This window comes from Bombina bombina, chromosome 2, assembly GCF_027579735.1.
Source record: "Bombina bombina isolate aBomBom1 chromosome 2, aBomBom1.pri, whole genome shotgun sequence".
Lineage (NCBI taxonomy): Eukaryota > Metazoa > Chordata > Amphibia > Anura > Bombinatoridae > Bombina > Bombina bombina.
In genome coordinates this window covers 408,485,626-408,511,005 of record NC_069500.1, presented here as the reverse complement: position 1 = coordinate 408,511,005, position 25,380 = coordinate 408,485,626, and the positions used below count along the sequence as shown (strand labels likewise).

At 38.2% G+C, this 25,380-nt stretch overlaps 1 protein-coding gene across 4 annotated transcripts in view; it reads left to right on the top strand.

The window, feature by feature from the left end:
* Positions 1–25,380, top strand: part of TANGO2 (transport and golgi organization 2 homolog) — a 542,315-nt gene that overhangs the window by 112,480 nt on the left and 404,455 nt on the right. Inside the window, exon 1 of one of the 4 annotated variants that reach the window (XM_053701904.1) lies at positions 18,068–18,086. The exons of the other annotated variants lie outside the window; for them this stretch is intronic. The gene's annotated coding sequence lies outside the window, so the exon portion shown is untranslated. Of the gene's footprint in view, positions 1–18,067; positions 18,087–25,380 lie in introns of those variants that run through there. 4 annotated transcript variants of the gene reach the window in all.

The following is a 25,380-nucleotide window of genomic DNA, read 5'->3' as shown; positions in this document are numbered from 1 at the left end:
ATAAACTCAAAGTGATACAGCTCCACGTGGAATGTGCTTGTGAAGACCTGGGGGTAGCTGCCAAACTTCCCAAACAACTAGTATGCAATCAATAGACGGTCCACGGCACTTCAATAAAAGTTCACTTTAATAGTTACAGTAACAACAAAAAAAGTGACGTTTTCAGGGTTGCCCCTTTAATCATACCATTTGGTATGATTATATCTGATGATATAAACCTCTCCGTTCAGCACTTGCTGCTGGATTACACTGAGTTTGATTACGGATTACATATCACGATCACGGCAGTGTCTCTGCGCTGAACTCACCTCACAATACCAGCAGCACTACTATAAAGAATATATTTTTACAATATTATCGTAGTACAGATGGCCCTCTGTTTACGACGGTTCAATTTGCGCCGTTTCAGAATAACGCCCTTTTTTTTTGCTATTGAAAAGCATTGACTGCTATTGAAAGCATTAGCACATGCATACATTAAAATAGCCAGTAGGTGGAGCTGTCCGCTTGTGTTGCAGCAAACACATGCAAAGAAAAGCAAGACAGACATGATCAATGGATCAGCTTTCAAAGGAACAAGATCTAGCAGCAACTTCCCTTAGCTGTAGACTCAATGCAGAGAACTGTTTGCAGAAAAAGGCAAGTAAAAAACGTTTTTGTTCAGTAAACTTAGTTTGATGATGATGCAGTCTGTTGTGTGATTAAACACAGGCAGGCTAATCAGTGTATAACCAGACCTGAGCAATGGATCAGTTTTTAAAGGAACAAGATCTAGCAGCCACTTCCCTTAGCTGCAGAAAAATGTAAGTAAAAAAACATTTTTGTTCATTAAACTTAGTTTGATGATGATGATACAGTCTGTATTTGTGTGTTATTTTATTAGGTGCGGTTTAGCAAATGATTTTGTTTAAAGTCTTGATTTCAAAGCTTTAAAAATAATGTATTAGGTGTTACTTATGTCAATTTTGAGAGGGGCCTGGAACTTAACTCCCTCACTTCCCATTGACTTACATTATAAACTGGGTTTCAATTTACAACGGTTTCGATTTACAACCATTCCTTCTGGAACCTAACCCCGGCGTAAACTGAGCGCTACCTGTATAGACTTATTGTTTTTGTCTGGGAAGTCTTCATTTCACAAAAAGAAAGAAGGGGCACCTCATAGCGTAGCCATGTTGTATGAGGCACCCCTTCTTTCTTTTTGTCTTTTATGCACAGGTTGACCTCTTCACCTGTGGTTTCAAGTTGAGCAGCTTCTCAGCGCTACCTAGAACATGTTCACTATACAAACTGTATCTTATTCTTTTAACTTGAACTCTTTATAATCAGACACATGCATTGTGTTAAGATTCTTATTTTGTAGTGTAACCTACGTTATATGTTTAGATTAGTACATTATGTCAGACGTTTGTTTAATTTTATATAATATTACTTTGTCATATTTGAATCCACATTTTTCATTACAGTAGAGGTTGTGCGCACCCATTGTAAAAAGAAATATATAATTTGTATTGCTCTTTACATCTTTTTGTTTCACAAAGTCTTTGTTTGCACTGTTAAGTGTGTGTTTTTTTTTTTAAAACTTTTATTGTGATTTATTAAACAATACATTTTATATGAAACCTTTTCTCTAGTTTCTTTATACACACAAAATATAGATAGATAACGATTTACATTTTGTTTTTATAATTTTTGTTTAAAGCTTCTGGTACCACTAGATGTCACTATTCCTAAAATGAACCTAAATCTGGATAGGTAGGGGTTAAACTGAATTGTGAAGAGAGATGTAACTTGATTGGCCCAGGTAGCCATTTTATTCAGTTGTTTTAACTATGCATGATTAAGGACCATGTAGGTCCAAAACGTCTCTTTTATGGTTCTGTATCTAAATAAAATAATTTTTCACCTTTACAAACTGCTGTGGTGCTGTCACATTACATATATGGACTACATTGCTTGGAGGTTTGCGGATGCTCCATTATGACAGGCACAGATTGAGTAAATTTATATGCGGGTCTAGTGCTGGGGTGTGTGTATGTATATATATATATATATATATATATATATATATATATATATATATATATATATATATATATATATATATATATATATATATATATCTTAAAAGAGGATAATTATATCAGCGCTAAGTGTGTACCCTTGGCCCACGGCCCTAATTTTTAAGGAATAAGCCTGCTGCCTAATACCTGGAATAATGATAGATAGAAGGTCCCCACCTTGGACTATCTTATTCCTAGTTTGTTAGAGAATTTGTGAGAAGATAGGTATTTTGGCGCTTGGCTTATATCACCGTATACAGATGAAATATTTTGTATGTGTATGACAGAGGATAAATGCTATTTGGTAATACAGATAGCTAGATAGGTATATTGGGCTAAAATGAACAGATGAGTTGAAAAAATAACTCAATAAAATGAATATATGAAAAATAAATATGTAGATAAGTTCCTATTCTTTGTATGATCTTTCAGAACCTGATGACATTTGCCATAAAGAGTCATTCATACAGTGTATAGGAAGAATGGAACAGATAACATATATGTGGATATAGTATTAACTTTGTCAATTGATACAGATTAGATCAATGAATTAAGTGAATTAATCTAGTCCCAGGTAAATAAAAAAAACACATACATTATTCTTTAAAAATAAATAAAAATTAATGATAAATGAGTCAATATTTATAATGTGGTATCCGTATAAGAAAACACACTCTTGAGTTCCCAAATTTGCTTGGTATGTTTTCTTATTCTTATATAATCCAAAAATGCAGATAGCAGCAGGTGACCTCAATCCTATGAGGTAAGTAAATGCATCCCTTAAAGGAATAGATGTCCCTCAGCATTCCCAGAAACCGCTTCAATGTCTCCTCAATATGGTAGAATGGATCACTTGTGTTGCAAATTCGGTCAGATCTCTTCCTCTCAGTAGTATGATGTATCATAAACATAAAAGAAAGGGGATACAAATACAAACCAGTAGTGCAACACTGTATGTACTTTAAAAGATTGATTTATTTTCTCAATATTATAAATGCTCACATTTATAACCCTCAATCCAATATGAGGTATCACAAAGGCATATAGTAAATGTTTGTCACATCAGTAGCAGTTTTTCAAAAACTTGGACATCAAAAATCGATTCACCATGCACACAGAGTGAGGTTAACAAGGTAAAAGAAAGCGGTTCTCAAAAAAAGTTGAGTAAACTCTCTTGTAATGAACTCCTAACGCGTTTCAAAGGTACTTAGAAAATGGGTTACCTTCTTCTTCAGAGGATTCAGTCTATATATATATATATATATATATATATATATATATATATATATATACACTGTATATGAAATGGATGGAAAACCTGCTAGATTTATATAATGTTGCAAGTGTATTTTCAGCTTCCTAAGTATACACAGAGATACCGACTCATATATTGAAAATGAGAAGGTCAACAACTAGTTATTATGGTACAGACCCATTAAATAGTTATCAAACCTAAGTCAAGAAGAGGAAGAGGTTTATAATACAACTTCATAAAAGACTGGGAATTCAGCACTCTTTTCTCCAACATTGGTGTGTCCGGTCCACGGCGTCATCCATTACTTGTGGGAAATGTTCTCCCCCACAGGGAAAGGCAAGGAGAGCACACAGCAAGAGCTGTCCATATAGCTCCCCCTCTGGCTCCGCCCCCCAGTCATTCTCCTTGCCGCTCTGAACAAGTAGCAACAGATTTCTGCATTATCCTTCTTGTTGCACAAATGACTGGCAGCTTTGCCAGATGTACAAGCTTTTGTTCAGGCTTTGGTTAGAATCAAGCCTGTTTACAGACCCATGACTCCTCCTTGGAGTCTAAATTTAGTTCTTTCAGTTCTTCAAGGGGTTCCGTTTGAACCTTTACATTCCATAGATATTAAGTTACTATCTTGGAAAGTTCTGTTTTTGGTTGCTATTTCTTCTGCTAGAAGAGTTTCTGAATTATCTGCTTTGCAGTGTGATCCACCCTATCTGGTGTTCCATTCAGATAAGGTTGTTTTGCGTACTAAGCCTGGTTTTCTTCCAAAAGTTGTTTCCACGAGAACATCAACCAGGAAATAGTTGTTCCTTCTTTGTGTCCGAATCCAGTTTCAAAGAAGGAACGTTTATTACACAATTTAGATGTTGTTCGTGCTTTAAAGTTCTATTTAGAAGCAACAAAAGATTTTAGACAAACCTCATCCTTGTTTGTCGTTTACTCTGGTAAGAGGAGAGGTCAAAAAGCTACTGCTACCTCTCTCTCCTTCTGGCTGAAAAGCATTATCCGCTTGGCTTATGAGACTGCCGGACGGCAGCCTCCTGACCGTATCACAGCTCACTCTACTAGGGCTGTGGCTTCCACATGGGCCTATAAGAACGAGGCTTCTGTTGACCAGATATGTAAGGCAGCGACTTGGTCTTCTCTGCACACTTTTGCCAAATTCTACAAATTTGATATTTTTGCTTCTTCGGAGGCTGTTTTTGGGAGAAAGGTTTTGCAAGCCGTGGTGCCTTCTGTTTAGGTAACCTGATTTGCTCCCTCCCTTCATCCGTTCCCACAAGTAATGGATGACGCCGTGGACCGGACACACCAATGTTGGAGAAAACAGAATTTATGCTTACCTGATAAATTTCTTTCTCCAACGGTGTGTCCGGTCCACGGCCCGCCCTGGTTTTTTTAATCAGGTTGAAAAATTTTTTCTTTATACACTACAGTCACCACGGCACCCTATAGTTTCTCCTTTTTCTCCTAACCGTCGGTCGAATGACTGGGGGGCGGAGCCAGAGGGGGAGCTATATGCACAGCTCTTGCTGTGTGCTCTCCTTGCCTTTCCCTGTGGGGGAGAACATTTCCCACAAGTAATGGATGACGCCGTGGACCGGACACACCGTTGGAGAAAGTAATTTATCAGGTAACCATAAATTCTGTTTTCAAATAAAGATAAAAGCAACACTTGTTACATATGAAAAAAGGTTATTTTAATTCTCACACTGTGTTGGGCGCAGGCCCGTTGAAATTACAGCATCCAATCAAATGAATAAAGTGAATATCCTGGTTAAAAACATTAGATACAAGATATGAAATATATACATATATTCTAAATGCTAGGACCGGTCCGTGTGTAAAGACATGCGGTTAGTGGAAACTGAAACTTTCTTGAAATATACCGAAACTTGTAGTGCCAATATAGATACTGTAGCTAACTATGCACAGGATGTAGGTCTCAAAAGTGCTTTCACAGACCTAAATAGGTTTTAATACAACTGGAAATAAGAGTTACTACAGCTGTGCATAGATGCCTGTATCTTTATAGATTCCAACAGGTTAAAAACCAAGCATCCCAATACTATTGCTAGGCATAACATAACCTTAACATATTAACACACACATGTATACATTGGGTATAGGGTATAGATCTGTAGGCAGTTTCACAAAGATACCTAAAAGACCAAGAGCAAAAACCTGGTATAATTATAATGGTCTGGAAAGAGCAGATAAAATAATTAGTCTTTCTGTCTGTATCAAAATTCCCCTAAACACAGGGGGATATTGTGTAGCGTTTTTTACAAGGTAACATAGGCCATGACAAGCAAGGATGTGTAATGAGTCATATAGCACTTGAAGCATTAATGTTAGTACTGCAGCAAGAGAAAAGATTTTGTACAGAAGACAAAATGACAAAGATGCAGGAGGATATCTCTTGTTGTTTAGTATACCCTTCTGTCAACTGCATCTGTCTTATGTATGGCTCAACATGTATGAACCAGGATGTAAGCTAAGTTGTATGGCAGGTAATGACACAAAAAACAAAGATGCAGGAGGATACTACGTATATGCGTCCGTATCCCTCTTTCGACTACACCTGTTTGCTGCCGGGCTTCAACACTCTTCTTCTGATCGTTCCATCTGACGAACAACTTTGCAGTTGAAGTGTAGAATCCACTACACAGACCAAGTAGATAACATCAATATCCTCCATTTACACTCTTTTTGGAGGAGGACCTTGTCATTATTGCTACCTCTACCATTGGTGATGCCTCTGTCTATGCCTATCACTTGCCACACTGCTATTTTGAACTTTATTTTTAATGTCATCTCTATGCTCAAGGATCCTGTCCTTCAATAATCTTTTTGTCTTCCCAACATAAAAGCTGGGGAAATTGCAGCTGAGTAGATATACCACTCCTTCAGTATTACAGTTAAATAAATATCTTAGCTTAAAGACCCTATCAGTGCAGGCCGAAAATACTTTTGTTTTTGTCATAAACTTGCAGGCAACACACTTTTTACAGGGAAAGTTACCTACCAGCTTTTGGCTTGATAGTCAATTTTTTGTGGAGTAGTAAATTTACTTCTCACAAGTTTATCCTTTAAATCTGGGGCTCTTTTAGCTGTCAGTGTGGGAATTGTACCAACTTCCTTAGCTACATTTTCATCATTAAGTAGAATTTTCCAGTTCTTTTTGAGAATCTCTCTATTCCCATTCCAATGACAGTTGTACTTCGTTACTAGTCTAATAATGCTGCTGTTTTCTTTTACTTTGGGAAAAAGGAGAGTTTCCCTATCTGTTTTTCTTGCCTCACAGTTTGCACTATTGAGAATGCGTTTAGGATAGCCCCTAGCTTTAAACCTGCTTGTCATTAAGGCTGCATGTTTGTCATACTTAGATCTAGATGAGCAGTTTCTGCGAAGACGTAGAAACTGTCCCTTAGGAATACCTTTTTATAAGGTGATTCGGATGATGGCTTTTGGCTGACAGGATACTATTTGTTGCAGTCTCCTTACGAAAGTTTTCGGTCACTAAAGTATTGTTTTCAACCTTTATGTCAATATCCAAGAATGAAAGATTGACATTGCTGGACTTGACCGTGAGAACAATGTTCTTATCATTCAAATTCAGATCCTCAACAAAGATATTTAATTCTGTTTGAGTACCTTCCCAGATAACAAATATGTCATCCACATAGCGAAGCCATAAATGGACTTTTTCATTGAACAATTTCTTTTGATATACTTCTTCCATTTCCCAGGCCCCCAAGTGGAGGCAGGCATAAGTGGGGCACAAGTTGCCCCCTTGGCAGTACCTCTAACTTGCCTATAGATCTTATTATCAAATGAGAAGACATTGTTCTCTAGATAAAGTCAGTGTGGTTACAGAAGGCCGGTCCTCTAGAATCTAAATAGTGCTTTGCTGCATCAATTCCTATATTATGCAAGATGGATGAATAGAGGCCCTCCACATCCAAAGATACTAATGAAGCAAGCTGCCGGGCATCACACGGAGGTAGAGTAGCAAAAAGGTGGATGCAGGGGTAGTTTCGTAAAAAATATACAAACTTTATTGTGAGAAACAGTTTAAAAACAAATAGGGCTCATAGTGTCAAAAAAGGGTTCAATGAAGAATCAAACGAGCAGACATGTTTCGTGTGGGGCTACCACACTTGCTCACTGCTTACTGGAGTCTCCACTGAAGTCTCTATTTAAAGAAACAGACATTAATTACCCAAATTGATAACATATCCATATTAGAGTTACTTAATTAGTGAATTAACCCTTGTCTAACCTTACACTTGTATACATTAGTTTTTGTGTGGTGTCCAGAAAATGGCTTGAATAGACCCTATCATATACAATTAAATTAAATACACAATACTCAATATCTTACTTAATTCATCATAGACATATAAACATAAGTGCCATAATTTCATTCATATACAATTATAGAACAATAAAGTCAGATTACCATAAATATCAGAAAAGAAAAGGGGACAAATTTTGTCAATTAACTATATCAGAATTAAATGAACAAATTCACATCACTTTCCATATTTATCCCCCATGGATGCCTGGTATTTAAGTAAAATATCCATTTGGCTTCAGTGTAATTTAAGCGATAATCCCGGTCCCCACCTCTCTTATGGGCTGGGACATGGTCAATGGCCTGTACAGAGAGTAATGAGGCATCTCCTGAGTGCTTGCTCTTAAAATGTCTGGCCACAGGAGTGAATATTTTTGGATCCTCTATGTCCCTAATATGTTCGAGTGCCCTATCCTTTAGAAATCGGGTAGTTTTGCCAACATACTGAATTTGGCACCCCCTACAGGTCAACAAATAAACTACATATTTGGATTTGCAATTTAGTTTGTGCCTAATTTCATAGGATCTATTTGTTACCGTAGAGACAAAATGAGTACCCTCATTTACATACGTGCATGCCTTACAACGTGCGGCTTTGCATTTATAGAAACCTAGTCTGTTAGGGAGCCATGTGCTGTTACTCTTACTCCTCAAATCTGAGGGTGCTAGCAAATTCCCCAAGGTTTTCCCTTTCTTAGCTACACACTTACAGCCTCCTGAGGCTAAGCCTTCTAGGCTCGGGTCACCCGCCAGAATGGGAAGATTCTGTTTAATGATACTGCAAACCTTCTTGAACTCGAGGCTATATGGGGTACTAAAAATAATCTTTTTCCCCACACTCGTTTGTATTCCCTTTTTGAAACTAGGTTTCTATAAATGCAAAGCCGCACGTTCTCGGTGAAGCTACCAATCCCTGAAATTATTGGGTGGCCAGGAGGATTTTTCAAGTTCTTATGAACTTTAGGAATGCAGTAGAAAACTGGCATTACTGGAAACTCATTAAATAATTATTTAAATTCAGTAAGATTAATTATACCACGGCTTTTTGCATTTTTCAATTTCTTAAAGATCAAGGATTGAATAACGGGTATTGGGTTTGACATTAAGCATGAATATTGATCTCTATTTAGGAGTTGTCTTTTGACTTCTAGAACATAACTAGTCTGGTCCCAAAGGACCACATTGCCCCCCTTGTCTGCTGATTTTATCACCACATTGTCTGCTGTTGTTAGTTCGTTTAGTGCTTTTCTTTCGGCCTTAAGTTATTGTCAATTATATTTGTTAAGGTCATACTACGTATGTCTTTTTCTACCTGTCTTACAAATATATTCACCACTGGAACTGTAGAGAGTTGTGGCATAAATGTGTACTTTGGTCTAAAGTCTGAACTGATTTTAGTTTGGGTGGGTGAGGAGCTAGTAGGGGGCTGAGTAGAGTCGGTAGCATTAGACAGTAAAAGTTCTTCCAAATCACTCAAAGCCAATCTGTCATCTCTGTCTAAACCAAGGTCATCAATAAGGTTCTTACTTTTGCCTTTAAACATTTGTGAAAAGACTACACGGCTAGCAAAACCATGAAAGTCTTTTAGAAATTCAAATTTATCAAACCTTTTAGTAGGGCAGAAGGAAAGACCCTTCTTAAGAACACTTATGTGAGCCTGGTTTAGGTTGAAAGAGGACAGGTTGATTATTTGCAAGTCATCATCCGGGGTATTTAAAAGCCCCTCCCTTTGTCTGTATCTCCTGGGACATCCCCTCTGTCCTCTCTCCTGGCTGTAATCTCTCTGACGGTTTTGTCTGAAGGGATATCTCCTCCCTCCGGAGTTTTATATTCCCTCTTCCTGTGTCTTTTTCTGCCACCTCTCCTCCTGTTGTACCCATTAAGTTCTCTGCCTGCCCGTATTTTGACGTGTGAATATCTAGTTCAACATCAGAGCCATCCGTTCCTGAGTCATATGACCCTTTTATAGTTTGATAGTTATAAACACGTTTCTTCAGGTAATCATCGTTATCTCTGGCTAGTTTTCTACTTTTGTGCAATTTAATGTCTGTTTGTAGTCTAGCTAATTGTTCTTGAATCTCACTATTTAGTTTACTGAAATTGGGATTTTGTTCAAAGGTATTTACAACTTTAAGAGCTTCTTTGACTAGTTGTTTTGTTTTGTCGAATATCTCTTTATTTCTGGCTACCATTTTTTCATTAGAATGATAGAACATTCTGAGAGACTTAAATTCCAATCTTCCATAAAGCTTTCACCTCCCTCATCTTCCCTTAGGTTTGTACCTGGATCTAACCTTAATCTCAAACCTCTGGGTGTAATGGAATTCTTTATGTAATTTTCCAAACTGGCAGTCTCAGCCCATAATTTAACTTGTTTATATTCTTTAAATACAGAAAAGATATTTAGGGGATTCACCTCAGTATTGCTGCTTTCTAGGGTGCTAGGCATAGACAGAAAGGCTAGAAGGTCTGCCTCCCAGGTTTCATCAGATAAAACAAAGGCCATTTTAATGCTGCAATTTCAGAGCCGTCAAAAATCAACACAGTGTGTAAAACAAGCAAGCCTCAACTTCAAAAATATGTATAAAAAATTAGAGCAACTTCATCCACTTAGGGCTAGATTTATCAAGCCCCTATGGCGGCAAGTTCTCACAAGAATTTGCTCGCCGTCATTTTATCAAGCAGCGGTCACCAGACCGCCGCTTCCCTAGCTTCTTCGCTACCTCTAATGTGGCGAAATTAAATCTCCTCGGTCTAGTCAGACCGAGGAGATTGACAGCTCCTGCCCGCGCGTGATTGGCTGTGTTCGTGTGCAATGCCGAATACCTGCGGGTAATTTCGCCCCGCCACAGGCGAGCTGAGGCGTACAGGGGCGCGTATACGTGCCCCTGTACGCCTCAGCTTTAATAAATCTGGCCCTTAGAGAACCAAAGTTAAGGGCATTAACCCAAGTCTTAAGGTAAAAAATAAGCAAATACTAGAAAATGTGGATGGAAAAACTGCTAGATTTATATAATGTTGCAAGTGTATCTTTAGCTTCCTTTTTTTTTTTTTTTTTTTTTTTTTTTTTTTTAAATAATATATTTATAAATTACAATCCAATCTTGAATACAAGATAAGAAAAAAATGAACATACATTTTTAGCTGATAATCTTTAACATCAGAAATTCAGCTGATCAAAACAATTTTTACCTTCTAGTCCATAACTAAAACTTGGATTAATATTTTCCAAAAAATAATAAAACACACAACCCCCCCCCCTCCAAAAAAAATAATACATAAAAAAAAAAAAAAATCAATGAGTCCCCCCCCCCCTGTCTCTCAGAACCCAAACCCCAAATCATGTACACAACTCAGAGTCGACAGGTTAACGGGATTAAAACAAAGTTTTATAACTATTAGTATAATTCTCTATATAGTGAGATCCATGATGCTGGAAATTCATCTAACAGCACTAATTCTGCAAAACTATTGGAACTCAAGAAAGGGTTTAGTATACGTCTTTGAATTTGGTTGGAATAAGTTTTAATTACAGGGAGCCATCCTACTAGAAACTTTTTAATTTTTTTCCCCTGTTAATTGTGTATGATTTAAATAATAATATGATTCAAATAATTTGATTCTGTATTTCTCTAATGAAGAGTGAGAAACTAGGGGCTGTTCTTCCCTTCCAGGCTTTCAATATTAGATGTCCGGACAGATTACTGTATTCAATACACTTCCATGTAGATTTTGATTATCTGTATGGTTTTAAGAAATATGATCTCTTCTGGACCAATAGAAATATCAGCCCTATAAGTTTTATTAAACCAATAAGTTACCTTTTTCCAGAATTGATAAATCTTTGGACAGAGACCGAACATATGCAGAATATCTGCTTTTGAATATGAGCAACGTGGACATAAGAATGTTTGCGATAAAAACATTCTTTTCAGTCTAACAGGGGTAAGATATTAATTATTCAACAGTTTCATATGTGACTCTTTCCAGTTTATTGAAACCCTACATTTACTTAATGCGATAAAACTTTTCTTTACTTTTTCATGATTCATATCTGGAAAGTAGGGTATCCATGTTTTGCATATTTTATCTAGAAAAATTTGACTCTGTTTGGCCAGCATTATATTATATATTAATGATATTGATAAGGTTCCCCCAACAGATTTTTGAATACATGTTCTAAAATCAGACCATGGAGCACTATTATCAAGTACCCAATCCTTACTGTTAATAAAATGTCGTATTTGAAAATAGGCGAACAGACTATTTCTGGGAAGATCAAATTGTATTATGAGAGATTCAAATAATGCTATTTGACCCGTGTCTAGTAAGATTTGATAGATATATTTCAAGCCCTTTTCCTCCCATATCTTAAATACCTTCTGACTACTTCCAGGGGTAAATTCTGCATTACCTATTATAGGTAAATATTCAGAAAAGGCATAGTCTGCTCCGATCAAAACGCAGAATTTGCGCCAAGCTTTCACTAGGTTAATCAAGAGAGTTGTCTAGTAAGCAATGTCCGGCAACGTGTAATCAGGCAGGTAGAGGTTAACCAATAGAGTAATCCAACAAGCAATGTCCAGCAACGTGTAATCAGGCAGGTAGGGGTTAAGCAATAGAGTAATCCAACAAGCAATGTCCAGCAACGTGTAATCAGGCAGGTAAGGGTTAAGCAATAGAGTAATCCAACAAGCAAAGTCCAGCAACGTGTAATCAGGCAGGTAGGGGTTAAGCAATAGAGTAATCCAACAAGCAATGTCCAGCAACGTGTAATCAGGCAGGTAGGGGTTAAGCAATAGAGTAATCCAACAAGCAAAGTCCAGCAACGTGTAATCAGGCAGGTAGGGGTTAAGCAATAGAGTAATCCAACAAGCAAAGTCCAGCAACGTGTAATCAGGCAGGTAGGGGTTAAGCAAAAGAGTAATCCAACAAGCAAAGTCCAGCAACAAGGGATCAGGCAGATAGGGGTTCAGGATTCAGAATATACGATAAGCACAGGTTCAGAAATATGATATGAGATACTCACAAGCCAACGTGTGAAAAACAAACAGGCACCGGAGGAGAGAAGACGCCGGAATAAGAAGCCATTCTGACGTCAGAGGAGAGGGACGGCTTCAGTCAAGTTGCTAGGCAACGAAGTGTAGCGCAACAGCGCTGAAGAAATCCGGAAGGGAAAAGAGCGATCAGCTGAGCGATCGCGACAGTGCCCCCTCCTCAAGGACCCCTCCGAGGAGCACGAGCAGGCTTCGAAGGATTCCGAACGTGGAACTGTTTGATCAGGGCAGAGGCGCGGATATGAGAAGCAGGTTCCCAGGAACGTTCAGTAATGGGATAGCCCTTCCAATGAACCAAATAGTATAAACGATTACCTCGTAATTTGGAATCAAGAATATGACTGATCTCGAATTCTGAGGTACCATCCACAAGAAACGGAGAGGGAGTTTTCTGTCTGGTGGAAAACCGATTAGAGACTGCTGGTTTAAGAAGAGACACATGAAATACAGGATGAATCTTCAGGTTGTCTGGTAAAGCCACCTTGTAAGCAGTAGAACAAACCTTGGAAACAATTCTAAACGGTCCTATGTATTTAGGACCCAATTTAGCACAAGGTTGCTTAAGACGAATGAATCTGGTTGATATCCAAACTTTGTCTCCAGTGCGAAATGAAGGTGCCTTACGGCGTCTGCGATCAGCAAATCGCTTATACTTTAGAGAAGAGAGGAGAAGAATTTCCCGAATCTTCTTCCAGTGTTTACAGAGATTCTTCACAGTTCGATCTGCTTCAGGAACACCAGAAACCCCAGAAGACATAGGAAAAGTTCTAGGCTCGAATCCATAAGCTGCCTTAAAGGGAGAAGTCTGTAAAGAAGAATTGAGACGAGAATTGAAAGCAAGTTCAGCCAAAGGAAGAAGTTGAGACCAATTGGAATGCTGATGGTTAACATAATGTCTGAGATAAGATTCAAGAGATTGGTTAACTCGTTCAGTTTGACCGTTGGATTGAGGATGATGGGCAGTAGATAGAGATATGGTAACTCCAAATTGTTTGCATAGAGATTTCCAAAATCTTGAGACAAATTGAACTCCTCGATCAGAAACAATGTCCAAAGGAAAACCATGTAATCTGGTGATATGGAGAATAAACAGGTCAGCGAGTTTCCGGGCAGATGGTAGGCCAGTTAAAGGAACAAAATGTGCTGTTTTGGAAAATCTGTCTACCACAACCCATATGGTCTTGTTTCCGGCAGAATTAGGAAGATCAGTAATAAAGTCCATGGAAACATGAGACCAGGGGTAATATGGAACCGGTAAAGGTTGTAAGAGTCCAAAAGGTAAACCAGAAGACTGTTTATTAGATGTACAGGAATTACAGGCTGCAACATAATCTTTGACATCTTTGTTCATAGAAGGCCACCAGACATGTTGTTTGAGTCTCCATAATGTATTACGTACTCCAGGATGTCCTGACAAAATATTATCATGAGCCCACCGAAGAAGTTTAAGGCGGTATTCTGCAGGTACAAACAAGATTCCAGGTGGTATGTTATAGGAGGAAGGAATGGAGCCTTGAGCAGACTGTAGAGCTTGAAAAGGAAAAGTAGACAACTGAGCTAGAACTTTAGCAGGCTGGAGAATGGGTTCAGAATCCAACAATGTAGAATCAGAAGTTTGAAATTGTCTGGATAAAGCATCCGCTTTACAGTTCTTAGAACCAGGAATATAAGAGAGGACAAAATTAAATCTGGAAAAGAACAGAGCCCACCGAGCTTGACGTGAATTGAGGCGTTTGGCAGTATGAAGATACAGAAGATTTTTATGATCCGTAAGTATAAGGAATGGCTGAACCGTGCCTTCAAGCAGATGTCTCCATTCTTCCAAGGCCATCTTAATCGCTAACAATTCTTTGTTACCAACGTCATAATTCAATTCTGAAGTATTAAACTTCTTGGAGAAGAACCCCACAGGAAGGATTTTGCTAGTGATGGGATTTCGTTGAGAGAGCACAGCCCCGGCAGCGATCAGAGAAGCATCTACTTCAACGATGAATTGGAGACTCGGAACTGGATGGCAAAGAACGGGGGCCGAAGTAAACGCAGATTTCAGAGTCTCAAAGGCCTGTAAGGCTTTATCAGACCAATGTTTGCAATCCTGACCCTTCTTAGTAAGAGCAGTAAGAGGTGCCGATATGTTAGCAAAGTCTTTTATAAATTTACGGTAGTAATTGGCAAACCCTAGAAACCTCTGAAGAGATTTTAGGGAAGTTGGTCTAGGCCAATCTATAATAGCCGACAGTTTGTCAGAATCCATCTCAAATCCAGATGGAGAAATGATGTAACCCAAAAAATGAATAGATTCTTGATGAAAAGAGCACTTTTCAAGCTTGGCAAATAGAGAATTTTCACGTAATCTCTGGAGTACTAGTTTAACGTGATGAACGTGATCCTGCAAAGTCCGAGAATAAATCAAAATATCATCAAGATAGATAATGACGAATTGATTAAGATAGTCTCTGAATATTTCATTAACAAAATGCTGAAAAACAGCAGGGGCATTGCATAACCCAAAAGGCATAACTAAATATTCATAGTGTCCAAATCTTGTGTTGAAGGCTGTTTTCCACTCATCCCCTTTTCGAATCCTGACCAAATTGTATGCCCCACGAAGATCCAATTTGGTAAAAATGGAAGCACCCTGGAGACGATCAAACAATTCAGGAATGAGAGGAAGGGGATAACAATTCTTGATAGTTATCTGATTAAGAGCACGATAGTCAATGCAAGGACGTAGACCTCCATCTTTCTTTTCAACAAAGAAGAAACCTGCTCCTACCGGAGAGGAAGAAGGGCGAATAAACCCTCGGGCCAAATTATCCTTGATGTAGTCTTCGAGAGAAACATTTTCTTGACAGGAAAGTGGATATGTTTTACCCTTTGGAAGAGGTGCTCCAGGTAATAAATCAATGGGACAATCAAAGTCCCGATGTGGAGGTAATACTTCAGCATCCTTCTTAGAAAAGACATCACAAAAAGAATGGTATTGTACAGGCAAAGAATCAGGGATGTCCAAAACTGCCACAACAGTACTAGAAGGTTTGGGAGAATTCTGTAAACATTTTTGGAAACAAGAGGATCCCCAGGTAACAAGTTCCCCTTTTGACCAGGAGAAAACCGGATCATGAAGTTGTAGCCATGGAAGTCCCAAAATTAAAGGAAACTGAGGAGAAGAGATGATGTCAAAACAGATGGACTCCGAATGAAGTACTCCTACAGACATCTGAAGTGGTATAGTAGAATATTGAATGATTCCTGAACCTAAAGGTTAACCACTGATAGTAGTGACCTTAATTACTTGGTTCTTGGAAAGCAAAGGAATCCGAAGGGAATTAACAAAATCCGAATCCATAAACATTCCAGCAGCTCCAGAATCTATGAGTGCTTGAGCCTGAAACTTGGTGTTGCCAAAACGGAAGGTGACTGGAACAAACAGCTTGGGATTGAGGGTAGGAAAGGATTTTTGGCTTAACTCAGTCCCTCTTTCTGGAGTTAAGCCCTGGCTTTTACTGGACGGGTTAGACAATCTTTTAACATATGTCCCTTAATACCACAATATAGACATAGTCCAAGATTACGCCTTCTGAGACGTTCAGCTTCAGATAATTTAATTGCACCAACCTCCATGGGTTCACTAGATTCAGAGATAGAAGAATTCGGAGCAAGAAGGTTAGGCGAACGAGACAAAGGACGGAAATTGGATTTTAAAAAGGATCTTCTGTTACGGTCACGTTCATGGAGACGCTCAGAGTAACGAGCATCTAACTTGATACATAGATTGATGAGTTCTTCTAGAGAATCAGGAAGATCTCTATAAACTAGTTCGTCTTTTAAACGATCACAAAGACCTTTACGAAATGCTGCACGCAGGGCCCCATGATTCCACATAGTTTCAGCAGCTAAAGTCCGAAATTCTATAGCGTATTGTGCTACAGAAAGAGAACCCTGCCTTAAATCTAAAAGTCCTGCTTCGGCAGCTGCAGACCTTCCAGGTTTATCGAACACGGAAGAAAATATGGATACAAAAGTGTCAATATCATGAAGCAAAGGATCATCCTTTTCCAACAATGGAGAAACCCAAGCCAAGGCTTTACCTTTCATAAGAGAAATCAAAAAGGTGATCTTGGAAGAAGAGGAAACAAACATCAGAGGATTATTTCTGAAATGTAGGCGGCACTGATTAAGGAATCCTCGACAGTCATCCGGGTTGCCATCATATTTATCAGGTAGCGGAATTCTGGGTACTAACTGTTCAGCAGGATGTGGCGGATTATATGTAGGATTAGAACTGGCCGCAGGAACAACAGGAGTTACAGGGACTTGTGAAGGCGGAGTGAGGTTATGCAAAAGAGCAGTAATTTGATCCAATTTAGAGTCCAACGATTGCAGGTGTGCGGAGTGGGTGCCAAGTAGCTGTCCTTGTAGAGCCACAGCTCTGGATAACTCACCAGGGTCCATTTTATGGCCTGTTTGTAATGTCAGGATAGGTAAAGTCCAGAGTAAGACCCAAATGCTAGAATGAAGGTAATAACACCCTAGCACAGTGAGTATATACCAGGACCTGACCCTGCGACAGCTATAGTATAAAATACTCACAGAGATAGGCTGGAAGAAAAACAGCAGGGTCAGGAGAAGAAACTTCAAGTAGATAGGGTTAATCAAGAGAGTTGTCTAGTAAGCAATGTCCGGCAACGTGTAATCAGGCAGGTAGAGGTTAACCAATAGAGTAATCCAACAAGCAATGTCCAGCAACGTGTAATCAGGCAGGTAGGGGTTAAGCAATAGAGTAATCCAACAAGCAATGTCCAGCAACGTGTAATCAGGCAGGTAAGGGTTAAGCAATAGAGTAATCCAACAAGCAAAGTCCAGCAACGTGTAATCAGGCAGGTAGGGGTTAAGCAATAGAGTAATCCAACTACCTACATTGCCAGGAACTTCACCAGGTAGATTATGTAGGATAGCTATCAAAGAGAAAGGATAAATAATATAGCTTTCAATGCCACTTGATGTAAGGATTCCAGTCCTGCTTTTACTTTTTGCCTCAACTCACCTTCCTCACCTGTACTTAAGGCATCACCCCGCCCCAAACAAGTGCTTAGTTGTTGAGTATTGTTTGCTGAAACCAGTGCTCTGTTTCTTATAAGCTATATACTTATCAAAAGAAGATTTACTTCTACTACTTTAACATTTTGGATTACAAATACCAGCTGCAGTTTGGTCTCATAAAGGGACTAATAACAACTACTCTCATTCATCCTGAAGTTTGCTATTCCAAGAAGTATTAATTTATTTCAACTCCACATCTCTACAGGAATTGCTACTTAATTTCCAACAGGAGGATTCTACCTACTACCGCTACGGTATTTGTATCAAATCTAATTTACCTTGGTTGCCTTAAGTAACGTCTAATTACAAATTTCATGTTTTCTCTTGAACTTATCTAAATTGACTTTGTCTCTCAGATATTACTATGTTTTGCAACGTATGTTTCATTTAATTCTATGAACTTCCTTTGATTCATTCTCATACCGGACAGTAACGGACTTTACGTGACGTCACACAGCTTCATTCATCTTAGCGTGCCATACAGCTCCTTACAACTCAGCGTGTCTCACAGCACCTATTACACTCACTGGTCTGTGTTCAGATATCCACGCTGCAAGCATTATTCTGTGTGCTGTGTCTCGCAGCAGGTCACGCCCCTGTCAGCAGCTGCAGTCTGTGTGTCTCACATCTCTCATGCTTCAGTGCTTATTACAATGAACACTATCTCTCTCATTTGGGTTTGAGCACAACTAATGTCAAAAGATGTTATTAATACTAATACTTACTTTCAGTCTCTAAATATTTATATGGTATAACAATAATATATAACCATATAAAGACTTACTGCCCTTCCTTATAAAAAATCACCCTGAGTAAAACAGTCTATGCTGATATAATAGCCTGTACTTCAGTTGTGAAACAAATATAATTTATTGAGACTCTGCAGTTGTGATTCAAATAACCAAGGAACCTGATACTTGAAGAGAACCAATTAGATTCTGCTAACCAGTCAATTGCAATTTTGACCAAGGTAGCCAGATTATAGAGGCTAATATTGGGTAAGGCAAGACCAGCTATGTTACGCTTTTGAGTTAACTTATTAATAGAAATACGTGCTTTCCTACCATGCCATATAAATTTAGCAAACATAGCATTTATTTTATCTATGTCAGATTTTTTAAGAAGCAAAGGAAGATTCTGCAGTGGATATAGTAGTTGTGGAAAGATAATTGTCTTGATGAGACTAGCTCTTGCCGATATTGACAACGGAAAAGCTGTCCATATTTCTAGGTTGGTCTTGATCTTTTGAAAAAGTGTTTGGTAGTTTAAATTATACCAATTATGCGGATTTTTATGTAGATGTATACCTAGGTATGTAAGAGAGTCTACAACTTTAAATGGAAGTTCAAGTATACTAGATCTAGTCTTTTGTACCCACATAAGTTCACTTTTAGTATAATTTATTTTGTATCCTGAAAAAGTAATGAAAAGATTTAAACATGTTAAGATTTGCGGTATTGCTTGAGAGGTGTTGTATTGGAAAATTAATTAATTAAAATTAATGTAGCCATAGGAATCCCCATACATACTTGTCTTAACCAGATAGCCAGGGGTTCAAGAGCAATATTAAAAAGTACGTGAGAGAGTGGGCAACTCTGTCTAGTACCTTTTTTTAATGATATTGCCTTGGTTAATGTGCCATTAATCAAGAGGAAAGATATCGGTTTTCTGTATAGGTTGTGGATAAAATGGACAAAGTGATTTATGAATCCCAATTTGTTAAGTGCTTTAAACAAGTACTCCCATTCAATTGAATCAAAGGCCTTCTCGGCATCAAGTGTTAGTAGAGCTGTATCGTATTTTAATTGTTTCCCTTTGATATTCTCTATGTTCCACATATAGTCTAGGAACGTTGTAACTTTACGGATATTTTTAGATGATTTTCTTGATGCCATGAAGCCTGTTTGATCCAGATGAATAGTTCTATCAAGACAACCCCTTAATCTCGCAGCCAGAATTGATGTTAAGATTTTATAATCTGCATTCAAAACTGATATCGGTCTGTATGAAGCTAGATCTTCTAAGTCTTTGCCTTTTTTTGGTATGGTAATATTTGCTGCAGAGAAGTGGACTGATATTGGGTTATTATGTGCAAAATAGTTATTAGAGTTTCTCTAGAACAGGGCTAATTTCTTGTACCAATATTTTCAAATATTCTGCAGGCAGACAGTCTGGGCCTGCTGCCTTATTTAGCTTAGCCTCTTTTATTGCCTTCACTATCTCCTGTATTGTGATTGGAGCATTAAGTGCTGCAAGTTGTTCCTCTGTAATGTTAGGTGTTATAACGTGTGACCAGAAGTTTTCTTGGTTTGAATTATCGCTCTTAATATTTGTGTATAACTGTTGGTAGTGATTAAAAAATAATTCACTAATATCTCTAGAGTCTGTAGACCTCTGGTCACCTTTTCTAATGGCTAGGATATAGTTTTTCTTCCTTCTATTCTTAACTAGATTGGCCAGGTACTTGGCCGAGCAACCATGAAATCCTTTAAACTTCATACTGAATTTTTGCTCTTCTTCTTCCTGGGATATTTTTTTTTTTAAATTTTATACAAAAAAAGACACAAACAAAAACAACTCACACAGACGTTACAAAGATGGTAAGAAACACCTTAGAAGCATTGGGTGAACTAATCGCACATACATTTTTGCAGAAATAATTTTACTAACTCTATTCCCAAACCTTTACGCCGAGGGAGATGGAGAATCCCTTATTAACTTTTCCCAAATAACCTTTGCTTCCTTGGGGATCTCATATCTATTATTATACAAATTTTCATTAACTTTTTTTAATCCACTCTTCTTTTGTAGGAACTTCTGCTGTTTTCCATTTAATTAAAATTAAACTCTTTGCGCTATTAAGCATAATTTGATATAAATATCTTCTGGGTTTATTACCCTTGAAGTCTAAGGGGTCGATCTGATAAAAATCGTCGCCCGCAAAAGCTGGCGACGCCAATATTTGTGTGGGTTTGGTATCCTATATACGGCGTAACCTAGAAGTTACGCGCGTATATTTCTGCCGTCGCCGTAGTTTTTTGGACCATAGGTAGGTATACCAACCCCCGCGCAGTTTGGTATCCAATATACAGCGTAAGGACTTACGTGGCGAAAATGGAGACATTTTACTCCATTTTCACCTCGCCACAAAAAGCAGCCGTAAGAAGCCTTACGCTGACTATTGGAGCCCCGTTACTCCCTAAACTGGCTGCTAAATAAACCTAACACCTAACGCATGCGCAATGTCTATCTCCCTGTCAACCGCGATCCCCCGCCACAATCCCTAATAAAGTATTTTAACCCCTAAACCGCCGCCATCTACATAAACTAACCCCCTACTGTGAACCCCTAAAACCGCCACCATCTAACTGATCTATCCCCTAATGTGAACCCCTAAAACCGCCACCATCTAACTGATCTATCCCCTAATGTGAACCCCTTACACCGCCGCCATCTACCTTATCTATCCCCTAATCTGACCCCTTACACCGCCGCCACCTATATAAAAATTATTAACCCCATAATCTAATCCCCCTATACCGCCGCCAGCTATATTAATATTATTAACCCCTAATCTAATCCCCCTAAAATAATTATCTCTATTACCAGCCCTTAAAAGGGCCTTTTGCGGGGCTTTGCCCCAAAGTAAACAGCTCTTTTGCCCTATAACCTGCCCTCCCTACACCGCCGCACCTATATTAATGGTATTAACCCCTAATGTAAGCCCCTTACACCGCCGCCATCTATATTAAAATTATTAACCCCTAATTTAATCTACCTACCCCACCGCCAGCTATATTATCTATATTAACCCTAAGTATATTATAGTTAATATAGTTATTACATTATATATATTAACTATATTAACCCTAATTATATTAGGGTTAATATAGTTAATATAGTTACTATAGTATTTATATTAACTATATTAACTCTATCTAACCCTAACACCCCTAACTAAATTCTTATTAAATAAATCTAATTCATATTATAAACTAAAATATTCCTATTTAAATCTAAATACTTACCTATAAAATAAACCCTAAGATAGCTACAATATAATTAATAATTACATTGTAGCTATGTTAGGGTTTATATTTATTTTACAGGTAAATTGTTAATTACTTTAACTAGGTATAATAGCTATTAAATAGTTATGAACTATTTAATAGCTACCTAGTTAAAATAATTGCCCAATTACCTGTAAAATAAATCCTAACCTAAGTTACAAATACACCTACACTATCAATAAATTAAATAAACTACAAATATCTATCTAAAAATACAATTAAATAAACTAAACTAAATTACAAAAACAAACAAACACTAAATTACAAAAAATAAAAAAAAGATTACAAGATTTTTAAGCTAATTACACCTATTCTAAGCCCCCTAATAAAATAATAAAGCCCCCCAAAATAAAAAAAAATTCCCTACCATAAGAAGGCTGACTTTGTAATAAACCGGGCAGTAACGGACATAACCCAGAATTTGCGGCCTGCCATGCCGCGGTCACGCAAACAGCTCTGGTCTCTTGGTCTGATGGCTTTGGGGACTATCGCTACAGAAAGTAGATGTGATGCTTACCAGAGACAGAGTCCTGTATGGGCCCATTCCGCCAGCCGGCTAGAAGCCATACCGGAACGGAGAAAGGCTGGGAACGGCTAAACCATCTCCCTCAGGGCTCAGACATAGGATCATCACCGCAAGCTGGTAGTATCTTGGCTGCCCTAAAAACGGACTATGATTAGCCACACATGGTCCTATTTGTCTGATAAAGTTTATCTGTTATGATTGCTTATATTTATTAGAAGAAACTTGTTATAGGGGGGTCCAGTTTACTTTAATGATGGCCTATGGGCCGGATGTGTGTGAGACCCCTTTATCTCACATTGAACAGTATGCTGTCATGGACTGGAGTTCAAGAGTTCTTAGTTTATTTGATGCCTTGGTTCGAGTTACAACCTCAAATATTTCACAGTCCTGATCTGCCTGTATTCTGTACTTACTTATTTAACCATGTTGATAGTCACTATTCCCATTACTTTTCTCTTTAACCCATTACTGGTAGCCTACACCAACATGGCTGATTAAATGAATATATGGATTTGGGGTGTGCTACATCTAGAATGGGTCTGTATTATTGCTGTTATAGTGATGTATAATTACGGTAGGGTTTTAGAGACGGAGGTAATTCTCTTTAAGGTTGGTTTAATATGCTTCTTATATCTTTATATATTGTTTAACCCCCTAATTAGAGGTCCTAGCATCATATCAGACACTATCTTGACCTATTTAACTAATCAACCAGTTCATTTCTGGCTCTTCTAGCATAGAGCCATATAATTTATACCCTCTATACATGCTACTGCCGGCACTGGTACTCTGTAATTACAATATAACATGCTGCTTCTGCCCTTCCAAGCCATTATCTACTTGATATTGAAACCCTTAGAGTTAATTATAGGCTAGTGTGTATTTTCACACCAAATAGTACTTGCTGGCCTCATTGTATGCACAGCTTTCACTGTTTACAACCATGTGTACTGCTTAGCCCTCATGATAGTTTCATAGTGCCCTTTTCAGAGTTTCCCATAATCTTTGCTCACACCAGTATTCTTCATGTATTTGTTAATATTCATCACTCAGGTCCAAAAGTGACCACTGTAAATATTAACTATCCTCTAGTTTATGTGAATCTTCTTAGGCCCAAAAGAGGCTTACTGTACCAAGAGAGGAATTTGCTATAGAAATATATAAAATGGAGGTTTTTAATACCCAATATCTATAACACTGTGTGGAGGATTCCATTATGCTATAGGTTAGTGTCAACCTGCTATCTCTGACTTTGTTTCTTGTCAACTTTGTGTATGATTGTTTATATATATATTGTTTACAATTTATAACCTCAATAAAAATTTATTTAAAAAAAATAAAAAATAAATTCCCTACCCTATTCTAAATTAAAAAAAGTTCAAAGCTCTTTTACCTTACCAGCCCTTAAAAGGGCCTTTTGTGGGGGCATGCCCCAAAGAAAACTGCTCTTTTGTCTGAAAAAAAACACAATACCACCCCCCAACATTACAACCCACCACCCACATACCCCTAATCTAAACCAAACCCCCCTTAAATAAACCTAACACTACCCCCCTGAAGATCTCTCTACCTTATCTTCACCACGCCAGGCCGAACTCCTCATCCGATCCGGGCGATGTCTATCCAAGCGGCAAAGAAGAGGTCTTCATCCCAGCGATGTTTTTATCCAAGCGGCAGCAAAGTCTTCTTCCATCGGGCAGCATCTTCCATCAAGCAGCATCTTGAATCTTCTCTCCACCGACGCGGAGCATCCATCCTGGCCAACGACTGAACGACGAATGAGGTACCTTTTAAATGACGTCATCCAAGATGGCGTCCGTCGAATTCCGATTGGCTGATAGGATTCTATCAGCCAATCGGAATTAAGGTAGAAAAATCTGATTGGCTGATTGAATCAGCCAATCAGATTCAAGTTCAATCCGATTGGCTGAACCAATCAGCCAATCAGATTGAGCTCGCGTTCTATTGGCTGTTCCAATCAGCCAATAAAATGCGAGCTCAATCTGATTGGTTGATTGGTTCAGCCAATCGGATTGAACTTGAATCTGATTGGCTGATTCAATCAGCTAATCAGATTTTTCTACCTTAATTCCGATTGGCTGATAGAATCCTATCAGCCAATCGGAATTTGACGGACGCCATCTTGGATGACGTCATTTAAAGGTACCTCATTCGTCGTTCAGTCGTCGGCCGGGATGGATGCTCCGCGTCGATGGAGAGAAGATTTAAGATGCCGCTTGATGGAAGAAGACTTTGCTGCCGCTTGGATAAAGACATCGCTGGGATGAAGACCTCTTCTTTGCCGCTTGGATAGACATCGCCCGGATCGGATGAGGAGTTCGGCCTGGCATGGTGAAGATAAGGTAGGGAGATCTTCAGGGGGGTAGTGTTAGGTTTATTTAAGGGGGGTTTGGGTTAGATTAGGGGTATGTGGGTGGTGGGTTGTAATGTTGGGGGGTGGTATTGTGTTTTTTTTCAGGCAAAAGAGCAGTTTTCTTTGGGGCATGCCCCCACAAAAGGCCCTTTTAAGGGCTGGTAAGGTAAAAGAGCTTTGAACTTTTTTTAATTTAGAATAGGGTAGGGAATTTTTTTTATTTTGGGGGGCTTTATTATTTTATTAGGGGGCTTAGAATAGGTGTAATTAGCTTAAAAATCTTGTAATCTTTTTTTTATTTTTTGTAATTTAGTTTAGTTTATTTAATTGTATTTTTAGATAGATATTTGTAGTTTATTTAATTTATTGATAGTGTAGGTGTATTTGTAACTTAGGTTAGGATTTATTTTACAGGTAATTGGGTAATTATTTTAACTAGGTAGCTATTAAATAGTTCATAACTATTTAATAGCTATTATACCTAGTTAAAATAATTAACAATTTACCTGTAAAATAAATATAAACCCTAACATAGCTACAATGTAATTATTAATTATATTGTAGCTATCTTAGTGTTT